The 13,447-nt window shown below is 36.0% G+C and overlaps 14 pseudogenes; 7 read left to right on the forward strand and 7 right to left on the reverse strand.

The window, feature by feature from the left end:
- Positions 1–2,729: 2,729 nt before the first annotated feature.
- Positions 2,730–2,848, reverse strand: LOC149701547 (5S ribosomal RNA; annotated as a pseudogene).
- A 361-nt stretch (positions 2,849–3,209) lies between these two features.
- Positions 3,210–3,328, reverse strand: LOC149701548 (5S ribosomal RNA; annotated as a pseudogene).
- A 583-nt stretch (positions 3,329–3,911) lies between these two features.
- LOC149701549 (5S ribosomal RNA) lies at positions 3,912–4,014 on the reverse strand (annotated as a pseudogene).
- A 133-nt stretch (positions 4,015–4,147) lies between these two features.
- LOC149701550 (5S ribosomal RNA) lies at positions 4,148–4,266 on the reverse strand (annotated as a pseudogene).
- Positions 4,267–4,404: 138 nt separating this feature from the next.
- LOC149701551 (5S ribosomal RNA) lies at positions 4,405–4,523 on the reverse strand (annotated as a pseudogene).
- Positions 4,524–4,885: 362 nt separating this feature from the next.
- Positions 4,886–5,004, reverse strand: LOC149701552 (5S ribosomal RNA; annotated as a pseudogene).
- Positions 5,005–5,127: 123 nt separating this feature from the next.
- On the reverse strand, positions 5,128–5,230 carry LOC149701553 (5S ribosomal RNA; annotated as a pseudogene).
- Positions 5,231–9,195: 3,965 nt separating this feature from the next.
- On the forward strand, positions 9,196–9,298 carry LOC149701554 (5S ribosomal RNA; annotated as a pseudogene).
- A 123-nt stretch (positions 9,299–9,421) lies between these two features.
- Positions 9,422–9,540, forward strand: LOC149701555 (5S ribosomal RNA; annotated as a pseudogene).
- A 362-nt stretch (positions 9,541–9,902) lies between these two features.
- LOC149701556 (5S ribosomal RNA) lies at positions 9,903–10,021 on the forward strand (annotated as a pseudogene).
- Positions 10,022–10,159: 138 nt separating this feature from the next.
- On the forward strand, positions 10,160–10,278 carry LOC149701557 (5S ribosomal RNA; annotated as a pseudogene).
- Positions 10,279–10,411: 133 nt separating this feature from the next.
- LOC149701558 (5S ribosomal RNA) lies at positions 10,412–10,514 on the forward strand (annotated as a pseudogene).
- Positions 10,515–11,097: 583 nt separating this feature from the next.
- On the forward strand, positions 11,098–11,216 carry LOC149701559 (5S ribosomal RNA; annotated as a pseudogene).
- A 361-nt stretch (positions 11,217–11,577) lies between these two features.
- LOC149701560 (5S ribosomal RNA) lies at positions 11,578–11,696 on the forward strand (annotated as a pseudogene).
- The last annotated feature ends 1,751 nt before the right edge of the window (positions 11,697–13,447 follow it).

Raw genomic sequence — 13,447 nt, forward strand, 5'->3', positions numbered from 1 at the left:
CTATTGGTTAACAGCCGAACGCGCTAACCATTGTGCCACGGAAGCCCAAAAGTTAAATGCTCGTCAGGTATTGTGTAAAAACCTTGACTTTTTACGTCACATCTGAGACCTCACAACACCGCTCCCGGATGGGCTCGAACCACCAACCTATTGGTTAACAGCCGAACGCGCTAACCATTGCGCCACGGAAGCCCAAAAGTTAAACGCTCGTCAGGTATTATGTAAAAACCTTGATTTTTTACGTCACATCTGAGACCTCACAACACCGCTCCCGGATGGGGTCGAACCACCACCCTATGGGTTAACAGCCGAACGCGCTAACCATTGCGCCACGGAAGCCAAAAAATTAAATGTTCGTCAGGGATTGTGGAAAAACTCTGACATTTTACGTTACATCTGAGACGTCACAACACCGCTCCCGGGAGGGCTCAACGATTTTGAAAATGTTATTAAAAATCGAGGTACATTTTTAATTATTGTTCAATCGAGATGAAATCACTTTCAATGAGTGTTTTATAGGGAATTAAGCTGAATTCGGTCAAACATTTCTCCAGAAAAAAATGCATTCAAAAGTGTACCGAAAAAATCGCATGTTTTTCTTCTTCAAGATACAAAATCCGTCACAACGATTTCTTATTGAAAAATTGAATTTTAACAGTTTTTTGAATGAATATCGTTACATTTGCTTGAATTAAAGCAAAAAGTATAAAAATAATGGTTTCAGTGGTTATATTTGAAAATAGTGAAGAAATACTCAAAATATGCTTCTTTGGCCGTGAAACGTCGATTTTGAAAATGTTATTAAAAATCGAGGTACATTTTTATTTATTGTTCAATCGAGATGAAATCACTTTTAATGAGTGTTTTATAGGGAATTAAGCTGAATTCGGTCAAAAATTTCTCCAGAAAAAAATGCATTCAAAAAAGTACCGAAAAAATCGCATGTTTTTCTTCTTCAAGATACAAAATCCGTGACAACGATTTCTTATTGAAAAATTTAATTTTAACAGTTTTTTGATTGAATATCGTTACATTTGCTTGAATTAAAGCAAAAAGTATAAAAATAATGGTTTCAGTGAATATATTTGAAAATAGTGAAGAAATACTCAAAATATGCTTCGTTGGCGGTGAAACGTCGATTTTGAAAATGTTATTAAAAATCGAGGTACATTTTTAATTATTGTTCAATCGAGATGAAATCACTTTTATTGAGTGTTTTAGAGGGAATTAAGCTGAATTCGGTCAAACATTTCTCCAGAAAAAAATGCATTTAAAAGTGTACCGAAAAAATCGCATGTTTTTTCTCTTCAAGATACAAAATCCGTGACAACGATTTCTTATTTAAAATTGAATTTTAACAGGTTGTTGAATGAATATCGTTACATTTGCTTGAATTAACGCAAAAATTACAAAAATAATGGTTTCAGTGGTTATATTTGAAAATAGTGAAGAAATACTCAAAATGTTTTTCTTTGGCCGAGTTACGTCGATTTTGAAAATGTTATTAAAAATCGAGGTACATTTTTATTTATTGTTCAATCGAGATGAAATCACTTTTAATGAGTGTTTTATAGGGAATTAAGCTGAATTCGGTCAAAAATTTCTCCAGAAAAAAATGCATTCAAAAAAGTACCGAAAAAATCGCATGTTTTTCTTCTTCAAGAGACAAAATCCGTGACAACGATTTCTTATTGAAAAATTTAATTTTAACAGTTTTTTGATTGAATATCGTTACATTTGCTTGAATTAAAGCAAAAAGTATAAAAATAATGGTTTCAGTGAACATATTTGAAAATAGTGAAGAAATACTCAAAATGTTTTTCTTTGGCCGAGTTACGTCGATTTTGAAAAGTTATTAAAAATCGAGGTACATTTTTATTTATTGTTCAATCGAGATGAAATCACTTTTAATGAGTGTTTTATAGGGAATTAAGCTGAATTCGGTCAAAAATTTCTCCAGAAAAAAATGCATTCAAAAAAGTACCGAAAAAATCGCATGTTTTTCTTCTTCAAGACACAAAATCCGTGAATACGATTTCTTATTGAAAATTGAATTTTAACAGTTTTTTGAATGAATATCGTTACATTGCTTGAATTAAAGCAAAAAGTATAAAAATAATGGATTCAATGAATAAATTTGAAAATAGAGAAGAACTACTCAAAATATGCTTCTTTGGCCGTGAAACGCCGATTTTGAAAATGTTATTAAAAATCGAGGTAAATTTTTAATTATGTTCAATCGAGATGAAATCACTTTTAATGAGTGTTTTATAGGGAATTAAGCTGAATTCGGTCAAACATTTCTCCAGAAAAAAATGCATTCAAAAGTGTACCGAAAAAATCGCATGTTTTTCTTCTTCAAGATACAAAATCCGTGACAACGATTTCTTATTGAAAAATTTAATTTTAACAGTTTTTTAATGAATATCGTTACATTTGCTTGAATTAAAGCAAAAGGTATAAAAATAATGGTTTCAGTGGTTATATTTGAAAATAGTGAAGAAATACTCAAAGTGGTCTCCCTCCCAAGGACTGACTGCGCTCGACGCTTCTTAACTTCGGTTATCGGACGAGAACCGGTGTATTCAGCGTGTTATGGCCGTTTCTCGAGAGTGCTAGTTAATAATTTGAATTAAATTAACTTTCATCTTTATAAAACAATAACAAAAAGAAGATATGTTTGCTTTTTTCGTATTTGGTGGAATTTGAAAGAGGAAACAAAAGTGAAAAACCAACGGCACGCAGTGTTCCTAAGTGGTCTCCCTCCCAAGTAGTGACTGCGCTCGACGCTGCTTAACTTCGGTTATCGGACGAGAACCGGTGTATTCACCGTGATATGGCCGTTGCCGAGAGTGCTAGTTAGTAATTTGAATTTAATTAACTTTCATCTTTATAAAACAATAACAAAATGAAGATATGTGTGCTTTTTTCAAATCGGGTGGAATTTAAAAGAGGAAACAAAAGTGAAAAACCAACGGCACGCAATATTCCCAAGTACTGACTGCGCTCGACGCTGCTAACGTCGGCGATCGGACGAGAACCGGTGTTCTCAGCGTGATATGGCCGTTGCCGAGAGTGCTAGTTAAAAATTCGAATTTAAATTAAGTGAGACAAATTAACCCTCATCTTTCTAAAACAATAACAAAATGAAGATATGTTTGCTTTTTTCATATCTATTGGAATTTAAAAGAGGAAAAAAAAAGTGAAAAAGCTAACGGCACGCAGTGTTCCTAAGTGGTCGCCCTCCCAAATACTGACTGCGCTCGACGCTGCTTAACTTCGGTTATCGTACGAGAACCGGTGTATTCAGCGTGTTATGGCCGTTGCCGATAGTGCTAGTTAATAATTTGAATTAAATTAACTTTCATCTTTATAAAACAATAACAAAAAGAAGATATGTGTGCTTTTTTCAATTCGGGTGGAATTTAAAAGAGGAAACAAAAGTGAAAAACCAACGGCACGCAGTATTCCCAAGTACTGACTGCGCTCGACGCTGCTACCAGGGCGATCGGACGAGAACCGGTGTTCTCAACGTGATATGGCCGTTGCCGAGAGTGCTAGTTAAAAATTCGAATTTAAATTAAGTGAGACAAATTAACCTTCATCTTTATAAAACATTAACAAAAAGAAAATATGTTTGCTTTTTTCATATCGGGTGGAATTTAAAAGAGGAAACAAAAGTGAAAAAGCCAACGGCACGCAGTATTCCCAAGTACTGACTGCGCTCGACGCTGCTAACGTCGGCGATCGGACGAGAACCGGTGTTCTCAGCGTGATATGGCCGTTGCCGAGAGTGCTAGTTAATAATTTGAATTAAATTAACTTTCATCTTTATAAAACAATAACAAAAAGAAGATATGTTTGCTTTTTTCATATCTGGTGGAATTTGAAAGAGGAAATAAAAGTGAAAAAGCCAACGGCACGCAGTATTCCCAAGTACTGTATGCGCTCGACGCTGCTTAACTTCGGTGATCGGACGAGAACCGGTGTTTTCAGCGTGATATGGCCGTTGCCGAGAGTGCTAGTTAATAATTCGAATTTAAATTAAGTGAGACAAATTAACCTTCATCATTTTAAAACAATAACAAAAAAACATGTTTGCTTTTTTCATATCTATTAAAATTTAAAAGAGGAAAAAAAGTGAATAAGCCAACGGCACGCAGTGTTCCTAAGTGGTCTCCCTCCCAAGTACTGACTGCGCTCGACGCTGCTTAACTTCGGTGATCGGACGAGAACCGCTGTATTCAGCGTGATATGGTCGTTGCCGAGAGTGCTAGTTAATAATTCGAATTTAAATTAAGTGAGACAAATTAACCTTCATCATTTTAAAACAATAACAAAATGAAAACATGTTTGCTTTTTTCATATCTATTAAAATTTAAAAGAGGAAAAAAAAAGTGAAAAAGCCAACGGCACGCAGTGTTCCTAAGTGGTCTCCCTCCCAAGTAGTGACTGCGCTCGACGCTGCTTAACATCGGTTATCGGACGAGAACCGCTGTATTCAGCGTGATATGGCCGTTGCCGAGAGTGCTGGTTAATAATTTTAATTTAATTAACTTTCATCTTTATAAAACAATAACAAAAAGAAGATATGTTTGCTTTTGTCATATCGGGTGGAATTTAAAAGAGGAAACAAAAGTGAAAAAGCCAACGGCACGCAGTATTCCCAAGTACTGACTGCGCTCGACGCTGCTAACGTCGGCGATCGGACGAGAACCGTTGTTCTCAGCGTGATATGGCCGTTGCCGAGAGTGCTAGATAATAATTCGAATTTAAATTAAGTGAGACAAATTAACCTTCATCTTTTTAAAACAATAACAAAAAGAAAATATGTTTGCTTTTTTCATATCTATTGGAATTTAAAAGAGGAAAAAAAAAGTGAAAAAGCTAACGGCACGCAGTGTTCCTAAGTGGTCGCCCTCCCAAATACTGACTGCGCACGACGCTGCTTAACTTCGGTTATCGTACGAGAACCGGTGTATTCAGCGTGTTATGGCCGTTGCCGATAGTGCTAGTTAATAATTTGATTTAAATTAACTTTCATCTTTATAAAACAATAACAGAAAGAAGATATGTTTGCTTTTTTTCATATCTGGTGGAATTTGAAAGAGGAAACAAAAGTGAAAAAGCCAACGGCACGCAGTATTCCCAAGTACTGTATGCGTTCGACGCTGCTTAACTTCGGTGATCGCACGAGAACCGGTGTTTTCAGCGTGATATGGCCGTTGCCGAGAGTGCTAGTTAATAATTCGAATTTAAATTAAGTGAGACAAATTAACCTTCATAATTTTAAAACAATAACAAAAAAAACATGTTTGCTTTTTTCATATCTATTAAAATTTAAAAGAGGAAAAAAAGTGAAAAACCCAACGGCACGCAGTGTTCCTTAGTGGTCTCCCTCCCAAGTTGTGACTGCGCTCGACGCTGCTTAACATCGGTTATCGGACGAGAACCGCTGTATTCAGCGTGATATGGCCGTTGCCGAGAGTGCTGGTTAATAATTTTAATTTAATTAACTTTCATCTTTATAAAACAATAACAAAAAGAAGATATGATTGCTTTTGTCATATCGGGTGGAATTTAAAAGAGGAAACAAAAGTGAAAAAGCCAACGGCACGCAGTATTCCCAAGTACTGACTGCGCTCGACGCTGCTAACGTCGGCGATCGGACGAGAACCGTTGTTCTCAGCGTGATATGGCCGTTGCCGAGAGTGCTAGATAATAATTCGAATTTAAATTAAGTGAGACAAATTAACCTTCATCTTTTTAAAACAATAACAAAAAGAAAATATGTTTGCTTTTTTAATATCTATTGGAATTTAAAAGAGGAAAAAAAAGTGAAAAAGCTAACGGCACGCAGTGTTCCTAAGTGGTCGCCATACTAAAAACATTGAGCTACGACAAACATTGGCCGAGATATTAAGCAAAATGTTCGTCAACTTTGGTATCGTCTCACTTATTTTTATTATGTTACTTATGATTTTTGCACTAAACTTTGGAGGCTCATAACTCTTGTTCTACAAGAGATACTGGAATCTCCTTTGGATATGTTATAGTACTCTTTGCTCCCCATACAAGGATACTTTAAACTTGAGGCTACCTCAATATCGTCGTCAACTTATTTTTTGTCTCACTTATTGTTAGAAGGTTACTTTTGATTTTTGAAAATAAACTTTGCAGGCTCGTAACTCTGGTTCTACCAGAGATACGGGGATGTAAATAATGTGACCTTGACACAAATGTTCGGATAATTATAAAGGTCTTTGCATGTTCCAAGCAAAAAAAAACTTCGCGGTTTCGAACCTGTGGCCTTCCGAGAGTGAGGCGGATGCGATAACCGCTACACTAAAGATATGTTATTATTTTTAATCGAAAGAACAGGGTCAAGTAATTAAGCAATACGTGAACAAACAAACCCCTCCATAGAAAATGCATTAGACTATACTTTGCAGGCTCGTAACTCTGTTTCTACTGGAGATACGGGGATGTCCTTTGAGTATGTTATAGTCCAATTTGTCCCCCATCTAACCATACTAAAAACATTGAGCTACGACCAACAGGGGCCGAGTAATTAAGCTAAACGTAAACAAACAACCCGTCCATAGGAAATGCAGTAGACTATATTTTGCAGGCCCATAACTCTGTGTCTACTAGAGATACGGGGATGTCCTTAGGATATGTTATAGTCCAAATTGTCCCCCATCTAACCATACTAAAAACATTGAGCTACGACAAACTCAAAGGACATCCCCGTATCTCCAATAGAAACAGAGTTACGAGCCTGCAAACTATAGTCTAATGCATTTCCTATGCAGGGGGTTTGTTTCGTTACGTTTTGCTTAAGTACTCGGCCCCTGTTTGTCGTAGCCCAACGTTTTTAGTATGGTTAGATGGGGGACAATTTGGACTATAACATATCCTAAGGACATCCCCGTATCTCTAGTAGACACAGAGTTATGGGCCTGCAAAGTATAGTCTAATGCATTTCCTATGGAGGGGTTTGTTTGTTTACGATTAGCTTAATTACTCGACTGCTGTTTGTCGTAGCTCAATGTTTTTAGTATGGTTAGATGGGGGACAAATTGGACTATAACATACTCAAAGGACATCCCCGTATCTCCAGTAGAAACAGAGTTACGAGCCTGCAAAGTATAGTCTAATGCATTTTCTATGGAGGGGTTTGTTTGTTCACGTATTGCTTAATTACTTGACCCTGTTCTTTCGATTAAAAATAATAACATATCTTTAGGGTAGCGGTTATCGCATCCGCCTCACTCTCGGAAGGCCACAGGTTCGAAACCGCGAAGTTTTTTTTTGCTTGGAACATGCAAAGACCTTTATAATTATCCGAACATTTGTGTCAAGGTCACATTATTTACATCCCCGTATCTCTGGTAGAACCAGAGTTACGTGCCTGCAAAGTTTATTTTCAAAAATCAAAAGTAACCTTCTAACAATAAGTGAGACAAAAAATAAGTTGACGACGATATTGAGGTAGCCTCAAGTTTAAAGAATCCTTGTATGGGGAGCAAAGAGTACTATAACATATCCAAAGGAGATCCCAGTATCTCTTGTAGAACAAGAGTTATGAGCCTCCAAAGTTTAGTGCAAAAATCATAAGTAACATAATAAAAATAAGTGAGACGATACCAAAGTTGACGAACATTTTGCTTAATATCTCGGCCAATGTTTGTCGAAGCTCAATGTTTTTAGTATAATTAGATGGGGGACAATTTGGACTATAACATATCCTAAGGACATCCCCGTATCTCTAGTAGACACAGAGTTATGGGCCTGCAAAATATAGTCTACTGCATTTCCTATGGACGGGTTGTTTGTTTACGTTTAGCTTAATGACTCGGCCCCTGTTGGTCGTAGCTCAATATTTTTAGTATGGTTAGATGGGGGACAAATTGGACTATAACATACTCAAAGGACATCCCCGTATCTCCAGTAGAAACAGAGTTAGGAGCCTGCAAAGTATAGTCTAATGCATTTTCTATGGAGGGGTTTGTTTTTTCACGTATTGCTTAATTACTTGACCCTGTTCTTTCGATTAAAAATAATAACATATCTTTAGGGTAGCGGTTATCGTATCCGCCTCACTCTCGGAAGGCCACAGGTTCGAAACCGCGAAGTTTTTTTTTTGCTTGGAACATGCAAAGACCTTTATAATTATCCGAACATTTGTGTCAAGGTCACATTATTTACATCCCCGTATCTCTGGTAGAACCAGAGTTACGTGCCTGCAAAGTTTATTTTCAAAAATCAAAGTAACCTTCTAACAATAAGTGAGACAAAAAATAAGTTGACGACGATATTGAGGTAGCCTCAAGTTTAAAGAATCCTTGTATGGGGAGCAAAGAGTACTATAACATATCCAAAGGAGATCCCAGTATCTCTTGTAGAACAAGAGTTATGAGCCTCCAAAGTTTAGTGCAAAAATCATAAGTAACATAATAAAAATAAGTGAGACGATACCAAAGTTGACGAACATTTTGCTTAATATCTCGGCCAATGTTTGTCGTAGCTCAATGTTTTTAGTATGGCGACCACTTAGGAACACTGCGTGCCGTTAGCTTTTTCACTTTTTTTTCCTCTTTTAAATTCCAATAGATATTAAAAAAGCAAACATATTTTCTTTTTGTTATTGTTTTAAAAAGATGAAGGTTAATTTGTCTCACTTAATTTAAATTCGAATTATTATCTAGCACTCTCGGCAACGGCCATATCACGCTGAGAACAACGGTTCTCGTCCGATCGCCGACGTTAGCAGCGTCGAGCGCAGTCAGTACTTGGGAATACTGCGTGCCGTTGGCTTTTTCACTTTTGTTTCCTCTTTTAAATTCCACCCGATATGACAAAAGCAATCATATCTTCTTTTTGTTATTGTTTTATAAAGATGAAAGTTAATTAAATTAAAATTATTAACCAGCACTCTCGGCAACGGCCATATCACGCTGAATACAGCGGTTCTCGTCCGATAACCGATGTTAAGCAGCGTCGAGCGCAGTCACAACTTGGGAGGGAGACCACTAAGGAACACTGCGTGCCGTTGGGTTTTTCACTTTTTTTCCTCTTTTAAATTTTAATAGATATGAAAAAAGCAAACATGTTTTTTTTGTTATTGTTTTAAAATTATGAAGGTTAATTTGTCTCACTTAATTTAAATTCGAATTATTAACTAGCACTCTCGGCAACGGCCATATCACGCTGAAAACACCGGTTCTCGTGCGATCACCGAAGTTAAGCAGCGTCGAACGCATACAGTACTTGGGAATACTGCGTGCCGTTGGCTTTTTCACTTTTGTTTCCTCTTTCAAATTCCACCAGATATGAAAAAAAGCAAACATATCTTCTTTCTGTTATTGTTTTATAAAGATGAAAGTTAATTTAAATCAAATTATTAACTAGCACTATCGGCAACGGCCATAACACGCTGAATACACCGGTTCTCGTACGATAACCGAAGTTAAGCAGCGTCGTGCGCAGTCAGTATTTGGGAGGGCGACCACTTAGGAACACTGCGTGCCGTTAGCTTTTTCACTTTTTTTTTCCTCTTTTAAATTCCAATAGATATGAAAAAAGCAAACATATTTTCTTTTTGTTATTGTTTTAAAAAGATGAAGGTTAATTTGTCTCACTTAATTTAAATTCGAATTATTATCTAGCACTCTCGGCAACGGCCATATCACGCTGAGAACAACGGTTCTCGTCCGATCGCCGACGTTAGCAGCGTCGAGCGCAGTCAGTACTTGGGAATACTGCGTGCCGTTGGCTTTTTCACTTTTGTTTCCTCTTTTAAATTCCACCCGATATGACAAAAGCAAACATATCTTCTTTTTGTTATTGTTTTATAAAGATGAAAGTTAATTAAATTAAAATTATTAACCAGCACTCTCGGCAACGGCCATATCACGCTGAATACAGCGGTTCTCGTCCGATAACCGATGTTAAGCAGCGTCGAGCGCAGTCACTACTTGGGAGGGAGACCACTTAGGAACACTGCGTGCCGTTGGCTTTTTCACTTTTTTTTTCCTCTTTTAAATTTTAATAGATATGAAAAAAGCAAACATGTTTTCATTTTGTTATTGTTTTAAAATGATGAAGGTTAATTTGTCTCACTTAATTTAAATTCGAATTATTAACTAGCACTCTCGGCAACGACCATATCACGCTGAATACAGCGGTTCTCGTCCGATCACCGAAGTTAAGCAGCGTCGAGCGCAGTCAGTACTTGGGAGGGAGACCACTTAGGAACACTGCGTGCCGTTGGCTTATTCACTTTTTTTCCTCTTTTAAATTTTAATAGATATGAAAAAAGCAAACATGTTTTTTTGTTATTGTTTTAAAATGATGAAGGTTAATTTGTCTCACTTAATTTAAATTCGAATTATTAACTAGCACTCTCGGCAACGGCCATATCACGCTGAAAACACCGGTTCTCGTCCGATCACCGAAGTTAAGCAGCGTCGAGCGCATACAGTACTTGGGAATACTGCGTGCCGTTGGCTTTTTCACTTTTATTTCCTCTTTCAAATTCCACCAGATATGAAAAAAGCAAACATATCTTCTTTTTGTTATTGTTTTATAAAGATGAAAGTTAATTTAATTCAAATTATTAACTAGCACTCTCGGCAACGGCCATATCACGCTGAGAACACCGGTTCTCGTCCGATCGCCGACGTTAGCAGCGTCGAGCGCAGTCAGTACTTGGGAATACTGCGTGCCGTTGGCTTTTTCACTTTTGTTTCCTCTTTTAAATTCCACCCGATATGAAAAAAGCAAACATATTTTCTTTTTGTTAATGTTTTATAAAGATGAAGGTTAATTTGTCTCACTTAATTTAAATTCGAATTTTTAACTAGCACTCTCGGCAACGGCCATATCACGTTGAGAACACCGGTTCTCGTCCGATCGCCCTGGTAGCAGCGTCGAGCGCAGTCAGTACTTGGGAATACTGCGTGCCGTTGGTTTTTCACTTTTGTTTCCTCTTTTAAATTCCACCCGAATTGAAAAAAGCACACATATCTTCTTTTTGTTATTGTTTTATAAAGATGAAAGTTAATTTAATTCAAATTATTAACTAGCACTATCGGCAACGGCCATAACACGCTGAATACACCGGTTCTCGTACGATAACCGAAGTTAAGCAGCGTCGAGCGCAGTCAGTATTTGGGAGGGCGACCACTTAGGAACACTGCGTGCCGTTAGCTTTTTCACTTTTTTTTTCCTCTTTTAAATTCCAATAGATATGAAAAAAGCAAACATATCTTCATTTTGTTATTGTTTTAGAAAGATGAGGGTTAATTTGTCTCACTTAATTTAAATTCGAATTTTTAACTAGCACTCTCGGCAACGGCCATATCACGCTGAGAACACCGGTTCTCGTCCGATCGCCGACGTTAGCAGCGTCGAGCGCAGTCAGTACTTGGGAATATTGCGTGCCGTTGGTTTTTCACTTTTGTTTCCTCTTTTAAATTCCACCCGATTTGAAAAAAGCACACATATCTTCATTTTGTTATTGTTTTATAAAGATGAAAGTTAATTAAATTCAAATTACTAACTAGCACTCTCGGCAACGGCCATATCACGGTGAATACACCGGTTCTCGTCCGATAACCGAAGTTAAGCAGCGTCGAGCGCAGTCACTACTTGGGAGGGAGACCACTTAGGAACACTGCGTGCCGTTGGTTTTTCACTTTTGTTTCCTCTTTCAAATTCCACCAAATACGAAAAAAGCAAACATATCTTCTTTTTGTTATTGTTTTATAAAGATGAAAGTTAATTTAATTCAAATTATTAACTAGCACTCTCGAGAAACGGCCATAACACGCTGAATACACCGGTTCTCGTCCGATAACCGAAGTTAAGAAGCGTCGAGCGCAGTCAGTCCTTGGGAGGGAGACCACTTTGAGTATTTCTTCACTATTTTCAAATATAACCACTGAAACCATTATTTTTATACCTTTTGCTTTAATTCAAGCAAATGTAACGATATTCATTAAAAAACTGTTAAAATTAAATTTTTCAATAAGAAATCGTTGTCACGGATTTTGTATCTTGAAGAAGAAAAACATGCGATTTTTTCGGTACACTTTTGAATGCATTTTTTTCTGGAGAAATGTTTGACCGAATTCAGCTTAATTCCCTATAAAACACCCATAAAAAGTGATTTCATCTCGATTGAACATAATTAAAAATTTACCTCGATTTTTAATAACATTTTCAAAATCGGCGTTTCACGGCCAAAGAAGCATATTTTGAGTAGTTCTTCTCTATTTTCAAATTTATTCATTGAATCCATTATTTTTATACTTTTTGCTTTAATTCAAGCAATGTAACGATATTCATTCAAAAAACTGTTAAAATTCAATTTTCAATAAGAAATCGTATTCACGGATTTTGTGTCTTGAAGAAGAAAAACATGCGATTTTTTCGGTACTTTTTTGAATGCATTTTTTTCTGGAGAAATTTTTGACCGAATTCAGCTTAATTCCCTATAAAACACTCATTAAAAGTGATTTCATCTCGATTGAACAATAAATAAAAATGTACCTCGATTTTTAATAACTTTTCAAAATCGACGTAACTCGGCCAAAGAAAAACATTTTGAGTATTTCTTCACTATTTTCAAATATGTTCACTGAAACCATTATTTTTATACTTTTTGCTTTAATTCAAGCAAATGTAACGATATTCAATCAAAAAACTGTTAAAATTAAATTTTTCAATAAGAAATCGTTGTCACGGATTTTGTCTCTTGAAGAAGAAAAACATGCGATTTTTTCGGTACTTTTTTGAATGCATTTTTTTCTGGAGAAATTTTTGACCGAATTCAGCTTAATTCCCTATAAAACACTCATTAAAAGTGATTTCATCTCGATTGAACAATAAATAAAAATGTACCTTGATTTTTAATAACATTTTCAAAATCGACGTAACTCGGCCAAAGAAAAACATTTTGAGTATTTCTTCACTATTTTCAAATATAACCACTGAAACCATTATTTTTGTAATTTTTGCGTTAATTCAAGCAAATGTAACGATATTCATTCAACAACCTGTTAAAATTCAATTTTAAATAAGAAATCGTTGTCACGGATTTTGTATCTTGAAGAGAAAAAACATGCGATTTTTTCGGTACACTTTTAAATGCATTTTTTTCTGGAGAAATGTTTGACCGAATTCAGCTTAATTCCCTCTAAAACACTCAATAAAAGTGATTTCATCTCGATTGAACAATAATTAAAAATGTACCTCGATTTTTAATAACATTTTCAAAATCGACGTTTCACCGCCAACGAAGCATATTTTGAGTATTTCTTCACTATTTACAAATATATTCACTGAAACCATTATTTTTATACTTTTTGCTTTAATTCAAGCAAATGTAACGATATTCAATCAAAAAACTGTTAAAATTAAATTTTTCAATAGGAAATCG

The sequence above is a fragment of the Phalangium opilio genome, unplaced genomic scaffold (assembly GCF_054372755.1).
Source record: "Phalangium opilio isolate 3A_F unplaced genomic scaffold, DU_Popi_V2 ptg000019l_1, whole genome shotgun sequence".
NCBI classification, from domain to species: Eukaryota; Metazoa; Arthropoda; class Arachnida; order Opiliones; family Phalangiidae; genus Phalangium; species Phalangium opilio.